The sequence below is a fragment of the Fukomys damarensis genome, unplaced genomic scaffold, assembly GCF_012274545.1.
Source record: "Fukomys damarensis isolate Sample0158 unplaced genomic scaffold, DMR_v1.0_HiC HiC_scaffold_17, whole genome shotgun sequence".
Classification (NCBI taxonomy): Eukaryota; Metazoa; Chordata; class Mammalia; order Rodentia; family Bathyergidae; genus Fukomys; species Fukomys damarensis.
The window spans coordinates 4238489-4264603 of NW_022900929.1; the positions used below are offsets into that span (position 1 = coordinate 4238489).

Sequence of the window (26115 nt, forward strand, 5' to 3'; positions counted from 1 at the left end):
GGATAAATGTAACAGAAAATATCAAGGAAAAGAGAAAAATGAATTAAAAGGGAAAAAGAGTAAGCTCCAACTCCCCAAAAATCAATGATAGAAAAAGAAAAGAAACAAATTTGAGGGAGGAGGAGGAAAAAGAAAAATTCCTCTGTCTCTTTTTGAGTGAGTGATTTCTTTCCAAAAGCTGCAATCTTGAGATTCAACAAGTCCTAATTTTCTCTACCAAGTTTATAGCCTGTGGGTTTGTGAGCTAGCCCCCTGCTCTAGAGTCCCCTCTGTCTGTACACCTAGACTGTGGCAACTGTCCAAGCTGAGGCATGTCCTTGTTTACTTGGTAGATGGGAAAAGCAGTCAGACTACTTGTTTCTACTGGGTGTAGGCAGTGAGTCACACGTTCAGACAGACTGCTGGACTTGATAGAAGCACTTTCAGATCCAGGCACCTCTGAAAGCCATACTTTCTCACCGTGGAGACTGGGGCCTCTGTCCTTCCCAACCTCAGTTGAAACCTCTCAAGGCGTCTATAGTTATCCCACACACTCTCTATGGCTGTCCCTCACCCAGTCACCATGGGAGGTTAACACTGGGAACCCTGAAGTGTAGTTGTTCTGTAGTTATTCTATGGCTCAGACTTAAATAACCCCTTCCCAAAATGAAGGCTGGCAATATAGCAGGTGCTGCACTTGGTTTCTTTTTCAACTATAACCTACTGTGGAGGAGTCACTTTCAGAGTACAACCTCATGCAGTTTTTGTAAGTTACAATAGACATGGGCTTTTCTTGAAATTAGCACTGTCAACCAGGTCTGTTATTTCTGTCTGGAGCTGCCAACTCTATGGGACTTAACTTCTGTCCCAGGGGATTGGCCTCATCCAGAGCAGGATAGATAGGTTGGTCAGCACCTCTGCTACCTGGTGCCAAGGGAAAATAAAACACAGTGGCCTTCTAGTTGGTAGGTGGCCAGGCCCTAGAATGCATGGGCATGGAGTTAGTAGGAGATGAATACAACATGTAGGGTATAGGGGCAGGTTCTATTCACCAGCAGCATCATTTTTAATACTTTTCTAGTTTGTTTTTAAAGTGAAATTATGATAATTTATTAACATGGGTCTCGATTTTGGGGTGTTCATATTATTGTTCAATTTTCACCACTATCGAGAGAATAGCAGATATCTTTATGGTTACATCTGTATGAAGATCAAATATTTTCTTTACAATTTCAACAATTCCTAGAAGTGGAACTGTTATGCCAAAGGTGTTCTAGTTAAGCTTTGTAGTTACAAGAAATAGACACCCCTACAACCTTGCTAGTTCTGATACAAAAATAAAGGAAAAGGGGTTCACATGAGCAAAAGGAAACAAAGGAATGTAATGTAGCCCAACAACACAATACCTACAAGGCCTTGGGAGGAACTGAAAACAGGCTCCCTGGGCCACATGCACATTTTCTGGTGGCCCTAGAGCCACATGGTTATTAAGCTTTTCTGCTCTGTACCTCTCAGCTCCCCCTTCTGTGTCACAGCCTATCCTCACTTATTTTGCCACCCAGACTCCATTTTATCTTGTGACCACCCAATTCAGGCACTGACAGTAGTCTCTGCCTTTTGATTAAAATCTAGAAAAGTCTGATGGGTGCCTGAGTGCTGGTCATCTACCTTGGAGCATCCATGGACTTGAAAGAGGGGTTTCATTTAGGGATATACTGGAGCTAACTGGCATCTCCTCCCGACCTGGTTTAGTGGCATCTTCTTTGTAGCTTGAACTCTCCCAACAGGGAAATCGGCAAGTATGGGGAGTCAGAGCCATCAGTATGCAACTGGAGGAGCACACCAGGCTCCTTGAGAAGGAAGTACGGCCAGTGACCCACACGTTTTGTCTTGATGGCAAATTTTAATCCAGTTAACACTCTCCATATGCTATTTAATTCTGTTCTAACATTTAATTTTGTACAGAGGAAAGCTAGAGATTTCAGTTTTTATTTTTGTTCTAAGTTAATATTTTGTTTATCTCTGAATTCTTGTAAGTTTTATTTTTCCATTTTGCTGCGGTATGATAGTCATGGCTTCCCTTTTCGTAACACTCAGTAAGCTCTTTTTATTTGAAGACATAAATCTTTTTTTAAGTCAAAGAGGGTTTTCCACATGGTTAATTTTGTTAACTTTTTTCCCACTGATTTTGTATTGCCCTTCTGGAATTCTTATTGTCTTATAACGAATCTCTTTGATCAATCTCCCATTTTGCTTGTCTTTCCCTCATCAGAGTTCACTTGATCTATTTTCTGTGAATTCTAGGAAAAGCTCTCAAATGAATTTCCAGCCAAATTCACTGATTTGATTTTATGCACTATCCAATCTGTTCTTCAGGGTTTCTATTGCATTTTTAATCTTGGCAATTGTATTCTCATCTGAAAATAGTCTTTCCTGATCTCAGATTATTCCATTTTTCTGTTTACAGCATGTTACTGACTCCCCTGGAGTGTTTGATTCAATTCAGATTTTCTGATTTATCTGAATCAAGTTACTTCAGGAATTTCCTGAAGTGTCTTATTTATCAGAGATATTTCTTCACATTCTTTAACATGATCCCCTTCTTATGGCCTTTTCTTCCTATGGATCTTATGATTAGAGTCCCTATACTTTGCGCCATTTCTTTAATGAAGGTGCAGGCGTGTAGCAGGAGACTGTGATTCAGTATAATTGGGTGAACAGAATTTTATGAAAGGGATAAAGAAATTATTTTCACCAGAATTCTTTTCACCAAATTGCCAAGCTGTGTTCTTCTTTCACTGGCATCTGCTGTGTTTAGGGAGTCCTCATGAGGGTATGTGGACCTCTCAGTGGCCACTCCTGACATGCTGTGTGAGAAACTGCGGGAGAGGGGACATAAGCCTGTGTCCTTTTGTGTTGGGGAGTGCTACGCCTCAACTCATGATGTGGCTTCTGTCCATAGCAAGTTCCAGCCAGGTGTCCACACATGCTTAGTCCCGTTAGGCCACACCAGCCACTTTGACAGGTGTTCCAGGATTTCTGCATCTCACCAGTCAGCCCCATAGTACACTCCTCCCCCTAATCCTTGACACCTGACTTTTGCAGTTTGGCTCTTTGATTCTACAGACAAATTTTCCCTGGCAGGTGGAGAATTTCTGACCATAAGCCTTTCTCGCAGTTAGGGCCACTCACAGTGAGAGTTCTTTGTGGATGGAAGGGACCTTGCTTTCAGTGTAAATACAGATATTTTCCTATTTTTCCCTTTGGATAGCACCGTGTACAAAGTATAAAAAGGATGAGTTCAGAACTCCCAGGAGCAGAAGTTTGATGTTTTTAATGACCTTGTCTTGGTCTTCCCAAGCTCAGAGTAACCACAGAGAATTGCAGGGCGGAATTGTTGCACCACTATGGGCAGGTACCTGGCCTATAGCAGGGGTGGTGTTGGGGACAGAGAGAGAAATCAGACTCCCTTGTGTTTGTGTTTGGATTGGGCAGAGGGTAACACTGGATATGCCAGCAGACAGAGGTGACCATCCCTGTTCACAGTGATGTGGCCATGATAGGTTCAGACTCCAGACAGATCCCAGTCCTGAGCAGGTTCAAGTTCACTGTCAGACAAGAACAGGATGAAGAGCTGATGCCTCTTGGGGTTCTTACCTTAGAATTTGTTACTGATGAACGTGGTATTTGGGACATTTCTCCAGGCTGCTTGAGAGACAAGCAAAGAGAAGTCACCCTTTTCCTTAGGCCACGGTGTGTCCACAGTGCTGATTAGTTTGTAGCTCTCCTCAAACCATTCCTCAGAGCTTTGGCGTGTTAATTTTCAAGTTTACAAAAATGGCACTGAAGATAATAATGAATTCCTTCACCCATTACCCTCCTTCTATCTGTCGTAATTCTTCCACTTAGAATGTTTGTTTTTCTGTTCCCTCTGTGTGTGTGACAGAGTTGCAGGGGCCAGCCTTCACAGTAAATAACCCACTTGTCTGCTACTTGAAGTCTTGGATTCTCACTCCTAATTATGGTCACTGTAATTTTCCTCTGGCTGTTGATATGAGGATGTCAGCTAGAGTCTATCAAGTGCTCTGCAACCCGCTAGACCCAGCCTCTTAATTTGACCCTTGATGATTGATTTTGTCAGCTCACTTCCCTTTTCCCCCCATGTCCTATTGTGGCTTAGAGCCCATCTGCTTATGCTGATCACCTAAGAAAGCAAACTGAGGTGGCCCACTCTGGACAACAGGTGGGAGTCTGTGGGCTCCAGGGCCTTTCCACAGCCCAGCATAGGAGTAAGGTCCCTGGTGTCCTTTACCAAGGATGATAAGAACAACCAAGCAGGGAGGAGCAGTGCAGAATCCATTTCCCAGAAAGATCCTTTGGTAACTTGAGAACATTTCACCTTCTATTAATGTAACTAGCACTAAAAAATAAGAAAAAGCAAAGAGGAGAAACAGTTGGCTGTTAGGAAGAGGCACTTTAAAGTTTCTACCTAGGAATTATAGTCAGTGATATGTGCACCACATGGTCTTTTGCTCAGGTTCCTTGCCTAAGTTGTTACTGGCAAGAGTGATGCCATTGCCACCATCATCTGGAGAAACCATCACTGTTAATAACATCATCAAAGTGAAGAGTTTTAACCCAGAAGCAGTACAGTGATGAAGGGGAAGGTGTACACTCATCTTTGCTGGATGCAGCACATTCTATTTGACCTTTCTGCTCAGAGCTGCCATCTGGGACTCCTTGGAACCAGGTGGGTAGTGGGTGCAGCTGAGGGAATATGGGTTCTTCCTCTCTCCTGCTGCAGAAGTTCTGGGGATGGAGTTGCTGTAAAGTTAGGAGCAGCATGGAAGAAAGGCTTGTGTGTGCTGCAAAAATGGACCCTGGGTGCTCTATACCTGGGCAGCCTTCCCTGCATGGAGCAGATAGGCTCCAGTGATCTTCTGAGTGCCAGCCTTGCCCCACCTTTTCCCTGTGGATGAATAGGAAAGCCTCTTCACAATGGTATTTTTCACAATACTTTGTATTTCCACAAGGTCTTTACAAGAAACTATACAAACTTGTTACCCCTTTTCACATCCTGAATGAAGGTCTGAGGAGATCGTGGCAGTGGTAGAGAAGACTAGCACCTATGAGGAGTTCCTGCAGGGTCAGCACCCCTGTGCAGGGTTGCAAGCCAGCACTGGAATGAGCCTCTACTAAATAAGCATTGATGGAGTCCTCAGTTCTGTAGGCCACAGTGCCTACAGAGCACCCTCAGACAGCTCATTCAGACTTTCAGGCAGGGGTGATGAGGTTCACCAGGGTTGTGTGAACACTGAACATATGATGTTCATGTAGCACTTAGCGTGATGTCTGACTAAGCAAACAATGTTATATTTGACTATCCGAGGTTTAATTTGTTTCTCTCTTTTCCCAGAGTTCTCTGGAGTTGGTTGAAGGAAATTAAGTGGTTTTGATTTCAGATTCTCCCCTTGCAGCACAGGCTTTCACATCCAAGCAAAGCTTTGTAAAAAAACAGTACACTGTGCTGTTTGAGAACATGTGCTCTGGTGTCTTACAGGTCTGGATTTATGTTCTGTCCCAACCACTCAGAGACCATGTGGACCTTGGGTAAATTGCACGGCTTCTCCATGTGACACTGCTCTTATCTGTAAAGCAGGAACCATATCCTTTTTCCATTTTGTGCAGAGAGCAGGCAGAAGGCACATTTCCAGCAAGACTTGTAAGGACCTGAATTTAAAAGTCTGCCCAATAGCCTGGTGACCCTAGAGACTAATTTGGGGCCCCTTAGTATATTGATTACTGGGCTTCAGGGCACAGATGCATTCCTAATGCATTGCCCAGGGGGTCTCCTTGGCTCATGTTTCATGCAATGGGCAGGTAGAGTCTGGCACTTTTTTTCACTCTTGCTCAGATATTGCTTATGAGATCTTACTGAACCAGGTTTGAAATCGCATTCAGTATAAAAAGGTTCTGGACATGGTGGTATTTGAGAATCCTTTTAAAAATACATACCATTTCAAAGCAATGGCAAGACTCATTGAAATAGAAATTTTTTATCCAGCAAGTGGTGGGTACTTTATTTTCTCTTCTGTTTTCTCTAGGTATTGTGCACCTACTGTGTGCTAGGTGCAATGTTATATGCTACCTTATATGCTGTTTAGTCCTGGCCATATCTCATGACATATACAATACCTGTTTCTCATGCAATGAAGGGAGGCTGGTGAGCAGCAGAGAACTTGGATTCCAGGGCCACTGGGCCCTGAGGCTGTGATCCTTCTGTGGCACTGTTGCCTCAGTGGATGCTAGGTTTATTATGGCTGAGGACCCACTGTGGCTGATATGTTGCCAGAAAGAATGTGTCTGCCTTGTTTTCTGCTCTCTTTGCCCACCTTATCTATATGGATACACTTGGTCACTGTAGAGAATATTGCTCTGCAGTGGAAACATACCCTCTAATTTCATAAATAAATTGGGTTTTGAAGAATATTTCTTTGCAGAAATCTAGCTCATTTAATGCCTTTAGATAGTGGAAATTGTGGTCAAGACTGAGGTTCTTTCCTAACTTAACAAATGATTGTTTCTTACCACAGAAGTACAGGAATGACCTTTATAAATGAACACATTCTTTGTTTTTCCTTGATTGCTGACAGCAGCTGCTGTGGGTCCTTAGTAGAAGAATATTTAGTGAGAAAAGCTAGGCTGGTTGCAGCAGAGGAAAAACATTAGGAAACTGATGAATTATCTTTCTGTTTGTAACTTCAGAAACAGGTTAATTGTTTCACTGACTGTCTCTGTCTTGATTAGGAGGCATTAATAACAATTAATTATATAACTTCCAAAAGGTATAGGGGGCCAGGGATTTAGCTCAGCGGTTCGGTGGCCTGCCTTGCAAGCGCAAGGACCTGAGTTCAATCCCCAGTACCAAAAACAAAATTTAGCTCAGGTTCGGTGGCCTGCCTTGCAAGCGCAAGGACCTGAGTTCAATCCCCAGTACCAAAAACAAACAAAAAGGTATAGGAAAATTAATAGAATTCTTAGCCAACGTAAATTATAGTCATTATCTACTATATCCAGAACCATCAGGGCTGCCAAGCTAGTTGATTAAAGTACAAGTGAATTTTTTGGACTGAAATTCTCTAATCAAACAAATCTTTTCTGTATTTCTTCAGTATAAAATTTCCCTTGGTGAGCTAATAATATTATTTAGTTTAAAATGCCTCACTTCTACAACTTAATTAAAAACCTTTCAAAAGTTAATTTTTTTAATATATGCACACTTTATCTACATGTACAAATATTATTTGATTATGATGAAACTTTTTTTAATAAAAACGAAACTGCTAACGTGGGAAAGATTAGTTTAGGTCAAGAAATATGAATTCCAAGGTTGATTTTTATCTGGCTTTCATTCTGTTCTGCAGTAGAAATATAATTTATTTTCTTTGGAAGTGGCAGTAACACAGAAATTGACAGCAGGGGTAGAAGTGGCTGTGACTGACCCTGAGCACACCTGTGCCTGTACCTGGGCTGGGCTCAGTCCTCCTTAACCTCCTTCAGCACCTCCTTAACCTCACCTTCACAGCAGCCTGCAAGGTAGATGGTACCTCCCATGCTACATATGACAGGACCGGAGCTCTGAGGTGGGCAGGGATGTGTTCACATTCAGATGACTATGTTGAAAACTTGAGGTCTCAACACAGGTGGCTGACTCAACCTGCAGTCAATCAGCTAGACTGTTGCGTGGAGGCTGACTTATGTTACAAATATAAAATTTATCTCACTGGACCTTATTCCCATTCAGAATTCTTTCTAGTGTTACTAGAGGACACACTGGACATAGTTATCCTTCCCAATCTTGACCCTCAAGAGATGAAGATGCCTTGAAATTGCATTATGAGTGGGACACAAATGCACTTAGGTTCCTTTGCTTAAACCGCTGTATGGGTAAAGCAGGATCATACTTGTCCTCAGTTTCCTTGAGCCTTACCTGCCCTCCTGCTCTCAAACACATACCTCAGGATTTATGGACTTTGGTCATTTTGTCCCATCTTTAACCTGCCATCTGGAGCAGGACTGATCTCTACCCAGTAGACCCTCTCACCTGTCCACTTGTGGTAACTGTTTTGTCTTAGAAATTCTAGCATGCTCTTTCTGTTTGGGAGACCTAGCAACCAGAAGACTGTCTCATTTGTGCCTTAACCTATAAGAAATATCTCAGTAGAGCTCTCTTGTTTTTATTTTGCTTATTTTTCCCCAGAATTTTTTGGGACATAACTGTCAAGATTCCCTTGGAATTCTTGGACAAACTAGCACAACTGTTCTTCCAAACTCCTTTGAACAACATGTATACTGAAGTGTTACTTTCTGTGATATGTTCTATGAGGGTTGCAGAAAATTGGAACAAAGGATCAGCATAAAAGTTTTGGAGGATGAGAGATTGAATCTTGTCCAGGAAAGATGGTGTTGTGGTACTCTGTGACTGACAAGGGTATCTAAATGGGGGTGGTCATGTTGAAAACTAGCCAGGCACAGAGCTGGGAAGCAGCAGACTCTGCAAACAGGCAGTGAAAAGGCACTTGATCAGCAGACAGAAGGGATATTCGGGAGAAATAAAAAAATAAAGTGGGGATATTTGAGGGGAGACAATGGATTCGAAGATCTCTGGACAGCTAGGTGAATTAGTCCATGTACTCAGAAGGGTGTACCTCTCCTGGCATTCTTTCCCTCCTAAACACCACAGTGGCCATATTTTGATTATTTCCTGTCTTACTCTCCCAACATACAGATTACCAGAGCTCAACCCATCTTCCTCTATTTCCTCCTCCACAGGTCTGAAGTTCCACTGCAATCTGGTGTTTCTTAGAGTCTCTACAGATGTCTGAGTGCAACAGACACCCTTTCATTAGCCCACGTCTCCTTCTCCTCTTAGGTCCTGGCACCTCTTCACACCTTGCTTCCCTACCCTCAGTAGTTCAGCTAACTGCTGAGTTACTCATGAAGACAAAGTTCTATTTGTTACCATTTACCTAATTGGTGAACAAGTGAATGCAGTCCTACTAGGACAGCAGGATCACCTAGCACAGAACTTCTCAAATTGAATGAGCATTCCATGACAATAGGTGTCCATCACCCACTTGTTAGCATCTGGATCCTGAGTCAGTAGGTCTAGGACAAGGCCCATGGCTCTGCCTTCTAACCACTCCTGGAGAGGCTTGTGATGCTGTTTCAGACTCCACTTTAAAAAGAAAAGAGGGCCGGGGATTTAGCTCAGTGGTTCTCCCACCTGCCTTGCAAGCACAAGTTCCTGAGTTTGATCCCTGGTACCAAAAACAAAAAACAACAATAAAGAGAAAAGAGTTGGGTGACACATATTGAGACCTCATGTGTGACGAACAGCATGATGTCTTCCTTGTAGCAAGAGTTCTCACTCCAGAGCATGGCCGAGCACTCCTTTGCCTGAGAACATATTTGAGATCCACCAGCCCCACCAATTTAAAACCCATCTTTAATCAGGATTCCTAGATGATTCACGTGCACACAAAGATTTGAGAAGCCCTGACTAAGAAGCTTTGAATGAAAAGGTCTTGGAACATTTTTAAAATTGTTTGTGCATGTATGTGTGTGCTTACTTAGTGCTCAGGAAACTCAAAGCACTGATGTCAAATGAAGCTAATGAGTGAGTGGATTGAAGTTAATAAGAAAAGAGACTCTGAGGAAAATAAGTTTTGGATAAAGAACATTCACACATGTGAGATTTGTACTGTCAGCATCAGTGAGAACATCTTACCTATACTCATTTTTCAGAGAAGCCTTGTAAAAAGTAACTTCTGTACCTGTCTTGCTGAATTATACTTATTTTGTTATTTATGTATATTATAGCAAATATTCATACATAATCATATTTTTCTATGTTTTCTAAATATATATAAAGAAAAGTAAGAAATTAGGAAACACATAGTACTGATTCAGAAATAACTTAAAGGAAATCCTTGGCTTACATTGAGGACACAGGATATAGTGAAGCTCCTTCAGATACCCTCTGTTTCTCCAAGTGAGATTGACTGAACTCTGCAGTTCAAGGGATGATCCTGTACTGAATGCCAAGAATATACCTTGTTTTACTTCTTTCTCCTCTCTGTCTTACAGAGCATTTTACACTTATGTGGTGTGATGAAAAAATACAGTAAATGTTAATTTTTTAAATGTATTACAGTAAAAGATACATTGCCATAAACCCCCCTCAGAATACTCTCTTCACTTTGAACACATTGATCTTATTGTTCTTACCACTATCTGAAGCAATTCTGGGAGTTCTTTTTTGTGAGTCTCTCTAGGTGTGCTGTCCCTAGCTGCCTTGATGTTTGTTGCAAATAGAATAAAAACAAGACACACAGTTCCAGATTCAGTGGATGAAATGGATGAGGGTTCACTGTAATGTTTTCATGACCTGCCTTTCTGTTGAATGGACCTCAGAGCAGAAGAATTCTCTGTATTTTTTCAGTCCTATCTTATAATAACACTCACGAAAGAAGACTTCCAGAACTGCTTCAGAAAGTGGTAAGAACAATTTGATAGATGTACTTGAAGCAAGGGGGAGTATTCTGAGGACTGTTAACAACTGAGTCTTTTACTGTAATAAATTTTTTAACATTTAAACATTCACTGTGTATTTTGTTCATACTGTGTACATATGAGTTTTCCAAAGATTAAACAGAGATTAAACCATATTTCCAAACAATTAGATGATATCCTCTTATTTATTAGAAGCTTTGGGAGAGGTTCAGTGGGAATGTCTACCGTAATGATTTTCCATAATAACTTTGTGATTTCTTATATATTCTCCATAAATTTGTTATTTAAGCTGCTTCATAAAAAAGCTGAGTAACCCTGCTGCTTTAAAACTAATGAGACTGCTGGGTGTCTCAAGCATTGCTAGTGTTCCTGTGTTTGAACTGATGGTTTGTACAGTCCAGTCTTGCTGAGTAATCACCAGCCTTCCTCATTTGAAATAGGTTCACATTGGCCAGCTTCTTAATATATTTGAACAATCACATAAATGGGATTAGGATTTTATTTTTTATTCACCTGCCTTCTGATCTATGGGAACAGACTTCTTATGCTTCTACCAGTAATACTCTCCGACTCGATAAACTTGTAGTAATTTATTCACACGCACATATCTTGTGAGGGATCTTAGATGTGTTTTTATACACTTAATTTTATCTACACAGTTTATGTTTTATACACTGTCCCTCTTTCTGTCTCCAACCTTAAATTTATTGTTGGTGTTGATTTTAGATCAAAATATAATTGAGATTGTGTTGACATTTTACCAAAAAGAAAAGATCCTTGCTTCATTGCAGATTGAAAACAGAACCAGTTGGTTTAAATAGATAACCTTAGGTCATTTCAGAAATGTCTTGTTCTAGCAGAGTACTCTATTCTCATGCTGTGGCACTGACTTTATTCATTTAAAGGAAGCCAGGGCAAACAGGAAAAGAAATATTTTCTTCTCTTAAGATATCTTGATTTGTTCGTACCTCTGTTGTGACACCCAAGGGTACTTCTGATACAGCAACTTCTAACAAAAAGAAAAGAGACGGGAAACAGAAGAGGACATTCCTTCACAGTTATGACTTCTCATTCTTCACTCCAGCATCCCTGCACCCTGACCCATACTGCAGGCTTGTTTGCTGTACTCCTCATCAAGGTCAATGACCCACCTAATTCCCAGAGATAGATAGACAAGCGAGAGCGTGTACCTAGGAATGGGAGAGAAAGAACAGGCTGGGCAGTGGGGTGCGCCGGACCACTGTTCCTATCTCATCTGTGCTTAGATTGGGTTGATTGGGTGTGGCACTGCTGTGCAGCCACAGGTACTGAGCCTGAGTCTCTTCTCGGGTTCAGAATCTCCATTCAGGTTGATAAATACCCAAAGAGGCTGAGCCCATAACTTGCCTAGTGCCTTGGGTGTAGTTGGTTCCACCATGTTGCAGAGGATACAGGCTGGCCAGGCCCACCTAGAGATGAAAAAGAACAGAATCCCTGCTCCATTCTCCAGAGAGAAACCTCCTGAATCCTATATCAGTTGGAATTCCCTTCCATTCCTGGAGCCATTTGGAATGGACACAGTTGAAGGACTTAATTGACTATCAAGTTGTTCACTGTTTATTGTTTTGGAACACTTAGTACTCGTATGTGTTAGGATAGAAATCCTGCAAAATTTTCTAACTTAGAAATTTTCTAACTAATCCTCCGCAAAGATAAAAAATAAGAAAATGATCATCTAAAAGCAGAGCAGAAGAAATGTTTCCCAGTATATTTGTGTGAACATTTATATTTAAGTTGGAAATACATAAGAAAAGAAAGTGCTGTGTGACTGATAAAATATATTTCAGTTCTGGTATTATTACCACCTTTCATTGTTTCAGTTTTATGAATCACTAAATATGTAATTGAGAGGTTTTATTTGATTGTGGATTTCTAATTTTTGAGGCCCTAGTTTTTACTAAAGATATAAAGAAATTAAAAGGGAGTCATTTGTTGGTTCATGGGGTACCTCTTGTGGTTAAGAACCCAAAATCCAAGAAACTACATCCCCAAATCTTGACTCTTTGTGTTCTTCACATGGCTGGGGGACAGTATGAAATGTAAACTTTATATTTTATTTTGTTCTCATCCAGCAAAATCTTCAAAAAGCAGCAGCCCTGGGAGTGATCACAAGCAGCATGGTTTCCAAACCAGGTTTCTTTATAACTACACTGTGAATTTACCTTCAGCTTCGATTGCTATAATTTCTGGTCTGTGAGCTGATCAGTGGGTCTGTAGCAAGGGAAAATAACTTCAATTTAGTCTGGTTTTCTAAAAATCTGTCTTGTATCTTAAGGAGGGGCATAATTGCAGTGTTCAAGATATTCTCTGAACAGGCTGTGACCCCTTCCCTCTTATTTATCTCCCTTTTTCTTTTTTCTTTCTCTCATGTGCTCAGAACATTTAAGATAATGTTTTTTCTCCAGGGACTTAGGATTAAATTCCTTTGTTCTTCCTTTATCTATTAAAGACACCTTTCTAGTTATAGATACTATTTGTAAATCACATGCTATGTAAAGAACATCTGATTTTCAACAGGATTTAAGCCTAGCAAATAGTCCCACCATATCCAAAAGCAGGGGTGTGCTGCTGTCCTGCATGGACATCCAAAATCCTTGACTTGAGGAAGTCTTAGGAGCAAGTGTTGATCTCTGTTCAGAAAATGTGAAGTTCGATTCATTCAATTTCACAAATATCTGGTAGGTACCTACTGTTTGCCAGGTGCTCTGAAGCATACAGTGGTTCCCAAGGATCATGGGCCTTCAAGAACTTTAAAGGGAATAGGGCAGGAGTGTGTAGGAACAGATGTGCTTGGCCAAAAGAGAAGGCTACATGTCCTACCTCCCCCAGAAATAGTATGTAAGCCCAGAGAAGATGTGAGCACAGTCCTTTATTTAGAGGAGATCCCAGGAAGGAAAGGAAGGTAAAGATGTCAACCTCTGTGGCTCACTGAGCCTATCACAGAAATAGGTTCCCAGAGTTCTTTGCGGACCCAGGAAGAGAGGCTTCTCCCAAGGAATTCATATGCAGCAGATTCATGCTGAGCACCTACTGCAAATTGGACACATGCAGGCCTGGGACTGTGGGCAGACAAAACAAGCACACTGATGAGTCCCACAGGCCTAGTGCACCAGAAGCAAAGGGAGGCAGAGATGAGGACTGCAGAGGAGAGATCCCAGGCCTGGGGAGCTTGTGTCCTCACTGCTCCTTTTAGACATTGGGTTTAAGATGATGTTCTTATAGGCACCATAAAAAAGTCCAAAGTTGGTTTTGATCCCTCTGTTCCAATTTATTAAATGCAGTGGTATTTGTCCTACAGAACCAAAGATATTTGCCATTTCCTCTAAATGTCTTTCTTTCACACTTTGGAAGGAACTTTTTGTGATGAAGCCCCTGCAGCTGGGGTGGAAGAGGACCAGGATGTCACAGGCCTCTGCCAGCATGGCCCACAGTTCCCCATTGTCCTTGCTGATAGCCTCAGATGGGTATCGGTGCCATGCCCAGATATGCACACTTGGCAAAATTATCCAAGGGCACTTCTTTTTTTTTCCCCAAGGGCACTTCTTAATAAAGTTAGAGTGACCTGATATTGTGCCTGCTTAGATGTCCACTCAGAAAACCAAGCTAACCCCATGGGAAGTACTCTTCTGTCTGCCCAGTAGCATGTGATCCCAGTCCTCTGGGATGTGAGGCTTCTACTATCCGATAGTAGATTATGCATTTATATGTGTACATAAAAAACAGGTACTCAGCTGTTGTCTCTTGAATCAGATATTTGGATCACTCGAGTGTCCAGTCATGCAGTTCCTAAATCCACAATCCTATTTCATGGTTTATCAATTTGTACTTATCCCAAAATAAATAAATAAGCCAACAATAGAGTTGCCTTTTGTCACCTTCATTTTTCTCTGTCCAGTAAAAAGTGGATGAAAATACATTCTTTGTTACATTCCATTCATTTCCAAATGTACAAGTTTTCAAATATGTTATAAATGAGAAGAAAAAAAGAAAAGAAACTGCTGGCTTATTTGTCAACCTGCCATATGATTTTATTTATTGTCTCTTGTCAGTAGAAAAGTCCAGAAGTGTATTGAGATAAAAATGGAAGTACATACAAAGATAAAATGGGAAATGAAGTATACTGCTTATTTTCTCTCATTTTTCTTTCCCATCTACTATTGGACCATAAACAGGAAGAATCAAGCCAGCTGATGTCCTTGGCTCTAGAGACAGCTAGAGCTTTGGGAGTTGAGTTTGTCCCCAAGGCCACTTCCCCAACTTGGCATGCCCCATTGTGCTATCATAAGGCCTTTGAGATTTGTTAATTGGGTTCTAGTTGATGAACTGTAAAGGAAGCAGTTTTTAAAAGAATAGAAAAGTTTCCTTAGACACCTCCACATATAGCACATTATTGACCTAGGAATTTACAAGCTGGCTTCCCCTGTCCAGGAGCTTGCTGGGTGGACATTATAAAGTGAATCTGGGGACAGTGAAAGGTGAGAAGACTTTTCTGTTTGCCAGACATGATCTTTCCTATCAGGAGAAAAATCTTGCTGTTGATTTCAGTTTTTACAATAAAGTGTATCTCCAAGCTACCAGAGTTCTGCCTCCAGAAATTCACATCCTGGAGTGCTGGGGATAACCTGGGCCTGTCTGCTGCCTGCACAGCCTTCACTGTTGCATATTTTTAAAAAACAACTTCTGTGGGTTCTTGGGGAGAGATATATGTGCCTATGTGCCTGTGTATCTAAGTCTCTTAAAAAAATATGAACGCTGAGGACTTACAAGTTACAGTAGGAGCTATTAAGACAGGTTCCTTTTGGTGGCCAGAACGTACATACTTCTTGTTTTGAGGTGCTTTTGCAGTCAGGAAAGCACTTAATCCTGAGGTCAGGTCATTTAGTAATTCAGGGAGAGATGGCAAACTCCAAGTGGTTTCAAAGGCCACTGATACACAGAAAATCTATGTGATTTTCTTTAATCCGAGCTGCTTGGAGCTCTTTTCAACCATCCCCAACAAAGCACCTATACACCATACTATGCAGGGGAAGGTCAAGCACCGGAAAAGACTGACTTGTTATTGCCCTTTTCATTGTCATAAGTAGGTTGAGAACTGCCTGAGACCAAGCCAGTTTGTTTGTAGATAAGAGTGTCTTAGTTACTTTTCTTACTGTAAGACAAAATACCTGACAGCCAGAGTTAAAGGAGTAAAGGTTTATTTCAGCTCACAGTTTGTAAAGCTTCAGTTTGTGGTTAGCTACTCCAAGGCAGAGTGGCAATCGCAGAGGAGAAATAGATTATTGCAAAGGAGGGCAGGCAGAAGGCAGCAAAGCGTCAGAGAAGAAGCACACATAAGCAGGAAGTGATGGCAGCAGCCCTCTTCCTGTCCCCTATATCTTATACAGGCTACCTGCCCTGAGAGCAGGCAGCATGCATAGCTAGGGTAGGGCACCCTTAATCCTAGCATTGCACCATTCATTAATCCCAGTATCACATCCTTTATCCTAGCATGACACACCCTGTATCCAGCCACTTCTGAAAAGCTCCACTTCTGACCACATGAGGCTTTGGGGGCCATCTAGATATAAGCCGTAACACTGAGCCACAGAGCCCAACGAAACAATAGCTCCAGGTCTGTGATGCTCTCAGTGTGTTATGGTCTACAGCAAAGACCTGGGTGAAGGTCAGGATTCTTACTTATATATAGCTTTGCTTTCTTAGCAGTTGTCATAGAAGGCAAACTCAGAGATTTGTCTTCAAAATGGAGCATTCCTGTCCGTCTGGGAATGGGGAAATGATACCTTGTTTTTTGAGCTTCATAACAGCCTTCTCTTCTTCCTCCACAGTTCTAGCCATCTCTCCTTACTGCACTTGAGAAATCAGGGCTCCTTGGGGTGCCCTCCAGCCAGTCTCCAGTGCTTCTTCTCTGTTCTCCTAGATAGTGGCAACACTGTCCTTTGGCTTCAGTTACCGCCCACATGCTGGTGACCAGCCAGTGTTCCTGAACCCCAATACCCCATAGGTTGAGTATCCAGGCTGCTACTCCAGACAGACTGGCCCTTGCTTTCACCATGATATGCTGTCACCACCACCTGTCCTGGTTTTTAATTACCTTCCTGGTGAATTGCAGCCATTGGCCAGGTCACTTAAGCCAGAGGCCAGGAGGGAAGTTGGCTACTTTACGCTGCTCCATTGCCTTCTCCTCTTCCTCTCCCCTTACTACCCCTACTACCCACCCACTCCTTTTCTCCATTATCCCTGCAACTCCCTTGATTTTCATGTATTGATATCTTGTCCCTACCCTGCGTCAGGCTTTGTTTCTAGCTTCATTTACAGTTTGAGCCCCACACTACAGACAGTGCTCATGCCTGATTACCACTTTTCTCCAGAAGGCCTGCATAGCCCTCCCCTCCTTTCTGGCTAAAGTCCAAGCTCCTCACCTTGGCCTCACCTCCCTCCACAGTGGCCATCCCGATCCATCAAGAACTGCTCCCAGTTTTGCATGTTTCTAGATGAGCTAAGCGGATTCCCACCTTTTTCTTTTGAGATGGGATCTTGTTCACTAAATTGCCCAGGCTGGCCTCAAACTCATCATCTCCCACCCCTTAGCCTCAAGAGTAGCTGAGATTACAGGCAGGTATCACTGTGCCTAATGCCATCCTCTTTTTTGTTGTTTGTTTTTGTTGTTGTTGTTCCTAAAATGCCTATTCTTCTTTGTCTTTCCAGTATGTGCCTGTCCACTTTTCAGGTCAAGCTCTTCCTAACTGCCTCAGAAGAATTGATGTCAACACCACATCCCCATCTAGTCCTGCTGTGTCCCTTTCTCTGTGCCTCCAATACCCACAACGTACTGTGCTTACTGTGCAAGCAGACCTGCTTTTTCTACTAAGCCCAGATGTCTTTGATGACATAGCCTTCATCAAAATGAGCTTTGCAGCCCCAGAAATAAAAGGCTGTTGTCTTTTTCCTCACATTCTATAATGCTAATAATCTGGTAGTAATAACAACTGTGTAGTGTTTGGGCAAGACTGAATCCTTCATTCAGCATGCACTTATAGAAGGGCTATTGTAGTCCAGGTACTCTGCTAAGTACAAGATTAAGGGACATATATGTTTCTACATCTTCCAGAAAGTAGAGAGGTCTGCCCATCAAGTAATGATGCTGCAGTGAGATAGGCAATGGAAAGGAGCTGCACACCAGAGCTCTGGCATACACTGGTCCTTTCTTCTTTCCACATGGCCCATTGCCTAAACTTTAAGGCACATTTGTAATTGTTCTCTCTCTGGTCAGTACAGTCAGTAAGACTGTTATTACTGGATATGGAAAAAGATTTAAAATAAGCCAAATAATTTTAAAATTCCAGGTCTTTTCCTTCTGGGTTTGTTTTCAGTGGTTTTTTCTCTTTGGTTTCTAGAGATGTAGACCAATTTTCTTGGAACAGGGAGATCTTGAGGTTTCAAATGATCCTATAGACTCCCTCTGTTAGCTTTGCCATGGGATCCTGTTTTGAAACTAACTTCACAGTGATTGAGACACTAAGGGGTAAATTCTGAGGGTTCCTTTCGGTGGTCATTAAACCACAATTTTCCTTGTCCTAAAGCCAGCTTTTACCAAGCACACCCACTTACAGATAAGAATAGTAGATAATCTGCTCACCTTATGTATTTAACTTGAAGGTTACCATCCAAGGCAAAGGTGACCTGGTATCTTTTGGTGGAGGGCCATTCTTGACCTCATTATCACTACTCTGACACTGGAAAGACTTGGCTTTGCAAGGTGACAGCACACAGCCCCCAAGGAGCTGACTGCTTGCCCACCTCTCCTGGAGCATTAGCCAGGGGCACTCTGCCCTGCACCAGGACCCTCTGAATGGATTTAATAAAGAAACTGAAATAAAGGATTTTCCCTTCAGATATTCTGGAAAAGCCAACTTCTTTCAAGCATAAGCTTTCTCAGAAGAGTTTGCATTTTTATTTTGTTTTTGTTTTTTTTGTTTGTTTGTTTGTTTGGTACCGGGGATTGAACTCGGGTCCTTGCACTTGCAAGGCAACCGCTGAGCTAAATCCCCGGCCGAGTTTGCATTTTTAATAAGGGGTTGAGATGTTGCAACAAGAGTCTTCAAGAAATGGTCTGAGCTCAGAGCCCCCAGGCTTGGGCCTTCCCTGTAAAAAGGGCAGTCACAGTAGCATGAACACCTTCAGGCTATCATGCAGAGGACCTGACAGGATGGGCAAAACCTGGGAACAGGGCAAGAAGCAGGGACTTTACTCCCCACTTCACAATAATGTCAAAGCCACCAAGCTAATGCAACACAAATTAGACAACATTCTCTAGAAATACCGAAGATGTACACACCATACCCTCAGCCTCAGTGGCCCTGCCTTACAAAGGAAGCCCATAGGAGTCCAGCAGTTTGCCCCTAGTCAGAAGCCACTGAGGTTCACTGGATTCTAAACTCTTCTTCACATCTGTGCCTCCCACAGTGGGATGACAGGAACTGCATCTGAATCCTTGAGGGAAGAGAACAGAGCATGGAGTGAGGAAAACCAAAGATTGGGGTAGGTGTGGGGTCCGCTTCCAGATCCTATTCCATACCAACATCACCTTGCTGTGTTTCCTGGCTGGCATAATTGGGAAGAAAGGGATGGCAGCCAATGCTAAGCATGTCCACAGGTCTGCACTGCCTTCCCTTACCCCAGGCTGGCTATCACAGAGAAGTTCAAATGAGTTAACCAGAGCTTGGGAAGATTCATAAAGGGATTTTTGGGAACAAGAGTGGGCCATAGGCCCAGTTTGAGCTGCAGTTTGGAGGGGGCTAATGTCCAAGGCAGGATACATACCTGGTTTCATGTCTTCAGTGCAGACTTGATTCCACCAAGGTAAGTGCACAGCTCAGTCAAGCAAGGATCAGGAAGAGATATCCACACTGAGTGCAGCACTGGGGAAGACTGGGTGTGAAGGGGAAAGGGAACTTTGGATGTAAAAGCAGCAAAAAGATTGTGGCATACCCTCCCCACTCACAGCTGCCAGGGACGCAGAGCACCATATGGACCACAATGGAGTATGATGTATGGGGCAGCTGGTCCTCCCTCCACCTGCTGTGCCAAGGAGAGTCCTTTCAAGTCTGCCCTGGGTAGAATCCCAGTCAGCCCTAGGAAGGGGCAGCTTCCACAGAGATGGTGTGGACAGATGAGAAAGGGCACACGGGGAAGAAGGTACCAGGGAGTAAGGTGTCCAAATCCCAGCCCCCAGTTTACCCCTCTCCTTCTCCCTTTCCCTCCCATGGTCTTCCCATCTCAGAAATGCACTTCTACTTTTGGTTCCAGTCCCTCAGTTTTCCCCATCATCGGTCCATCAGAAAATTCTGTGACTGTTTAGAAATGTCTAAAATCTAGATGCTACCAGTGCCTGTCTCACCCTGCCTCACCTAGATGTTCCTGTGTCTTTCACAGGCTCTGGCATTAGAATCCCTGGCTCTTCCTTGATGCCAGAGTTAATTCCCCACAGTCTCCAGAGTTCAGCTCTTCGAAAACAAGCTTACAGCCCATCGTTCCTCTGCTTCACTACTCCCAGGGGCCTCCTTCCTCACATAGAATAAAACTCACTGTTCTGGACATGGCCTACAGGTGTTACCTGAGCTATCCATCTGCTGCCCAGCTCCCTGTTCTAGCCATGCTGTCACCACTGTAACACACTGAGCATTTCCCTGCATCCAGGTCTTCTGCTTGCTCATCCTTCTGCCTGGAATGTTCTGTACCCAGAGAACCACCTGGTTGGTTGTTTTTCTCATTTCCTCGAGGTCTTGGTCCCTACTCTCACCACTCCTGTGTTCCTAACTGGAGCATGTGGTCACTTTCCCTCTTCCGGTACTGTACGTAACATCAGGGAAATGTATTTCCCTTTTATTACACTTTATCCACAGTAATTCCACACCTTAGCAGGTCAGGTTACCTTGCAACTTTTTTTGTTTGTTTTGTATTTTCTTTTTGAAAGACTTGACATTTAAATGTCCCTTTTAATTAATGCAATCTAGATGGCTTCACCTTAAAGCTCAGCTTCTTCAGGGAGCAGGGACCCAGGCAAGGAAAGCTGATTGGGATTAGGCCCTTCTTTCCTCCACTGAGATCTTTATTGTAATAGCTACAAAGAGGCTTCACCTCCAGTGTTTTCCTGAAAACTATCTGAAGCTTCACAGTTCACACACTTCAGACTTCTGTAGATCCCCTCTTTTTATTCGACATCTTCACCTCCAGCCCCCTTGACCAACTTGGGAAAAGTATGGTTGAGAAAACTGCTGTAAAACCTCAATTAAGGAAATACTTGGGGGAAAGAGTGTTCCAGCTAATTTCATGTTTGGTTAGCTGAGCACAACCAGAGTCTATATTCGGAAGAGAAAGCATTATGCAAAAGAAGATTATGGATAAATATTTCTTGACTTAAAGTCTTTCTCAATTGGAAGCCAAGTGATATTGAGCCTCAATTTTCTCATCTGTAAAGGGGGATACTGGCTATCTTACTGGATTGTTGCTAAATGAGGCAGCATTTGTAAATCAGCAAAATATTCAGTGACTCTGTAGGAGCTCAGTAGAATAGATTTCCCTTGTTTTCATTCTTCTGAAAAAATACTTCTTTATACATTGGCATGTGGTGTTTTTAAAATGTGTATTAATGTAGAACATTGAAGGAATGTCGGGGTTATATTAGTGGGAGGTGGCTCATCTGTGTACAATATTTATGACAAATATTCACAAATCAGTCAATGGGTATTATCTATTTGTTTAGCCTCTTTTAAAAATTGAATGTGGAGAGGAAATTCAGCATGACCAGTTAAAAGTGGAAGAAAAGCACATGAGGATAAAATAAAGATTTTAAAAAACTCACTAAAAGCAATAAAGAAGTGAAAGAGTGACGTCAACACTGACCGCACACACAAAAAAAGGATAATGGCCATCACTGAGTGAGGGATAAAATATTGGGAAGCAGATCTCTGAGAGAGGAGCCCTGACCTTCAGGGCAGAAGGTCTCTGTGTGGAGGAAGCTGGATCATAGAGGAGCTCATTATAATGCAGGAGCAGAAGTGGCAAATTGGCTAAGTTTGTAAATGGGGCCGTCTATTTCCTATTCCTACCACTACAGGTGGAATATTCAGGTGGAATAACTAGACAGGTGGGCAGACAGACAAGGAAGGATTCTTCTCTACTGAGAAGGAATGGCCCTGGAGAAAAGCCCTCCTGTACTCCAAGATTCAGAATCTTTTCATATAATAATGAGTTTTATACCTGATTGAAGCTGTCAGTTGACAAGCCGAATGTTCAGATCTCTTAGTTAGCTTTCATCGTTAAGTTTAAAAGGTCACTTAAGGATCATTCTAAGAGAGCTTCTACTATGAAACATAATTTTAAAATGTATTGCATCCATAAAACAAAAGCAGGATGCTGTGAAACATGAACAATCAGAGAAGGAAATTACTCTTGGCTATTACAGTATTGTTGATGAAATGAAAATTCAAAAGAACAGTTGGAAGATAAAGTGGAGGAAATGTATTCCAAATTAGGAAGAAAAAAAAATTAGAGAAAGATCAGTTACATATTGAATCAATCCAGAGGCCTAAATCCAACCAATGTAAGCCCTAGAAAGAAAAAAAAAAAACAAAAACAAAAACAAAAACAGGAAAAATTATAAAGGAACTAATACAAAACGATGTTCATCTTGAATTTACCAAGTTCCTGCAACAGTATATGAAAAAATATATAAAGATAATTCCAAACATATGGAGAATATCCCAAAAGTTGGAAGAGAGAAATAACAAAAACATGACCTATAAATAATCAGAATGGAACCTGTATAAGACTTCTCTATACATTAGATACTAGAAAACAGTGGAGCAATGTCTCAAGTCTAAGGCAAAATGATTTTCCTCCTTGGGTTTTTTTTTGCCCAGGAAAATGATCACACATGGAAATAGAATAATGTTACTTCCAGTCATTCAAAAACTTTGAAAAATCAGCTGGGTGTGGTGGTGCACTCCTGTAATCCCAGCACTCGGGAGGCTGAGGCAGGAGGATCGCTGTGAGTTCAAGACCAGCCTGAGCTACATAGTGAGTTCCAGGTCAGTCTCAACTACATAGTAAGACCCTGACTCAAAAACAAAAAAAAAACAAAAAACAGTGAAAAATCACCTTTTGAATGCACACTTTTCTTAGGAAGCCACTTGAGGATTCTACAGAAAAAATGAGGACAAAAGTCAAGGCGGGTATGAGGTGCAGGATACTGGATGTCTCCCAGAATGCAGTAAGGGGCTATCTCAGGATGACACTGCCACACCGACAGGACCAGTGGATCTGTGTTTCAAGATTACCTCACAGGCAGTTAAGAGGACAGTACAGAAGGAAGAAATGCACCAGCTTCCCCTACTGTCATGCCAAAGGCATCTCCTCAATTTAACCTTTGAGCATTTAACTCTGTATCTCTATTGCTATTTCCTAACTTCCCAGTTTGAGACATTATCCCTTAACCTTCTGCTAAGATGGATGAGATTTCAGCTCACACTACTTTACACAACCTCTCAACATAACTGTATTTTTAGTTTGTTACCTTTGTACCTTTAACTGTACCGAGAGAGAGGCCGGGGATTTGGCTCAGTGGTTCTGTCACCTGCCTCACAAGTTCAAGGGCCCGAGCTTGATCCCCAGTACCAAAAAAAAAAAAAAAAAAAAAAAAAAAAAAAACTACATAGAGCTATAAAGAGCAAGAAAGATATTTTAAAGTTACAGAGGTAATGTGTATGTATGTATGTGTGTGCACAGGTGCACACATACCCTTTATTATTTCCTGGTTGAAGGGCAAGCACATACTCTTCTTTGTCTTGGTATAATGGGAAACGACCTTCCCTTCAGTTTTTCTCTGCTCCTCCATGTAGTTCTGTCTTTTGTAGTTTTATTTTTATGTCATCAAGGTTAATAGCATTTGTGTTGTGTTTCATAACCATTATTTTGACTGTTGATTGTTATTGAAAAAGTTAAATATGTAAAATTATTTTTATGTAAAGATTACTGCAAAGCAAGGTAGTATTCAAAGATTGTGTTTCTGATACAGATCTCTTGTATTCTTAGGATTTCTAATTGCCTTTATAAAAGGTTTGTACTTAATACTTTAAATACTTAAATTTCAGTATATACATTTATATATATTATTATTTATATATAATATATCACACACATATAAAACCTTCCAAAGGAACATAAATAACAGAAGAACTGAAAATACTGTTTGAGAGGAGACGTGAAATAGTGTGAGTTCCAAGCTCATCCATCACAGCAGTAAGTCAATAATGCCTAAAATCAATTGATCAAAAAATAGCAGTAGATATATAAAGTTAAAACATGGGGTCAAACTAGAATGATACATTAAAGGATTTAAAAGAGGTTGCCTTTGGCAGAGTGAGGGGATTGCTTTATTTTAAATCTCTACTGTTCTTTTTCATGAATCTAACTGAAATTTTAAAGCAACCTTTTCAAAGAAGAAGGTGTATCAGACTTGGGTAACATATTAAGTGCTACCCTTACTTTTGGGATGCCTGGAGTCCAGACACTTGTGTAAAGTTTTATATAACTGAAACACATGGGGTTGTGTCAGAAGACCTACACACCTTGCTTCCATCTTGCTATGGCGACTCCCACTGGTCAGATTCACCTCACCAAAAACCCTGTGTGTATATGGTGGCCTCCCTTTGTAGGTACTAGTGTGTCTACTTCACCATCTGCTTCTCTGACCAGCATCCTGTATGGTTTCTGTGTCACTAGAATTCCAAAGTTGGAATTGGAGGGCTGGATTAGAGTACAGATCGCATCTACCTAACTTGAATCAAGCGAGTTCCTCAACTTGCACTGTGCTTGTCAGGTCTTTGTGTGCTTATGTATGATATAAATGAACCCAATCTAAGGATTTCTTCACCACTCTATGGATATGGCTGAAGCCTTCGTGGAATGGCCCCTCCATCCCACATGTCCAGAGGCGCTGTGAGCAATTTCTCTATGCAACCTGGACAAAAGAGAACAAGGAACTAGGCTCTCCTCCCCAGGCAGCCATGTGTGCTGAGCGTGTGCTTCCTCTCTGCCTCTTGGCTGCGCAGTGATTAATGCCAAGTGAGCACCTTGCTCAGTGACCTTTCAGTTTTCACTGCTGCTCTCCTTCACTTCTCATGACTATTTGCAAATATTAGCTCTCCGAATCGTTTCTCCTCTTCATCGACTTTCACAGGTTATGAGCCAGTTGTTTCTCAGACTAGCCTTTAGTGCACACCTGTCCTGGTATGTCTGGCTCTGGCCTCCGCTCAGGAATCGGACGTGTACCCCACAGTCCCTGAAGTTTATGAGTGCCCCCAGAGGACTGTGGAGGGGGCTTTGGAAGCCCAGGTTGCGGGGGATCTCTAGCACTGCAGGGGATCGAGGTTTGTGAGATTTGGCCTCCTATACTGTGATCAGTGCACATATTTAAGAAAATTAATTTGCTGACTGTCTGCACCAAACTCCCCCACCCCCATTTTAGTACCTTTAATACACAAATCACTGCCTCCTCAGTCAGTGGACACCAGACACAGAGCCGTGGGAATCCCTGCTGGTTAGAAGGCATCCTCCCACCTTTCAGTCCCTCTCCATGGTTGTGAGTTCTCCACCAGCCAGCAGGCCAAACCTTCCCTTGGCCAGAGTTCTCTACTCTGGGGCAGTGACAGGCTCTTCCAAATGAAAGTACTAGTGAAGGCATTTTGCATTTGCCGTTGTTTAAATTTGTTTTTATTTCCAGTCTCATACATCCCTATTCTTATTGAAATCCCTATTCTGTGTTGTTCAGTCTTCATTTTCCCTAAATAAACAGTAGTAAAGTGTGCTGTGGGTTGTTTAATTTTGACGCTAAATGTGTCTTACAAGAAAGTGGCAAAAAATGCATCCTATTTTTTTCTTCCTTGTCACCAAAAATATAAGCTAAATTATTTATGGTTTGATACTCACAAAACAGAGATGGATTCAGGGTATTTACTTTGCAGAGAGAAAAAAGGATTGGAACTGCAGTAAAAGAACTTTATACTTTGTTAAAGAAATGTGTGTGCTCCAGGGAGTCACACTGCAGCTGCTTCTATTGACCTCTGTGCCTAGTGGAGTGCCTGGCGTGTGACGAATTTATGCAGTTGGCTGAATTTGAAAATAGTGGGTTACTAGGCAACTCAATTAGCAGGTCTTAAATCAATGGAGAAGAATAGGGGCAGCAAGTGTTTTGAAAAATGCTGAGTAGGTGAAAGTTCCTTAGCCACAGGATGCACAGGGCAGTAGGAGGATGCCTTCAGGTACCGTGCATTCTAATCCCTGGCTGGGATTCCAGCAGAGGAGACGGGCTGTGTGTGGAACCAGGCGCCAAAGGTCTGACAGCAGAGGCCTGGCTTCTCAGGGGGAGTTCTAGCAGGTCAAGAGATTCTGGATTTCCTATCAACCTGACTTGACAAGATCCTCCACTTGTCATATTGCCATCATCTCATCTTCCATTCTGAG

The 26115-nt window shown here is 42.0% G+C and overlaps 1 protein-coding gene across 2 annotated transcripts in view; it reads left to right on the forward strand.

The window, feature by feature from the left end:
• Nucleotides 1-26115, forward strand: part of Sdk1 (sidekick cell adhesion molecule 1) — a 551006-nt gene that overhangs the window by 285282 nt on the left and 239609 nt on the right. The window contains exon 1 of one of the 2 annotated variants that reach the window (XM_033764800.1): nt 7578-7622. The exons of the other annotated variant lie outside the window; for it this stretch is intronic. The gene's annotated coding sequence lies outside the window, so the exon portion shown is untranslated. Of the gene's footprint in view, nt 1-7577; nt 7623-26115 lie in introns of those variants that run through there. 2 annotated transcript variants of the gene reach the window in all.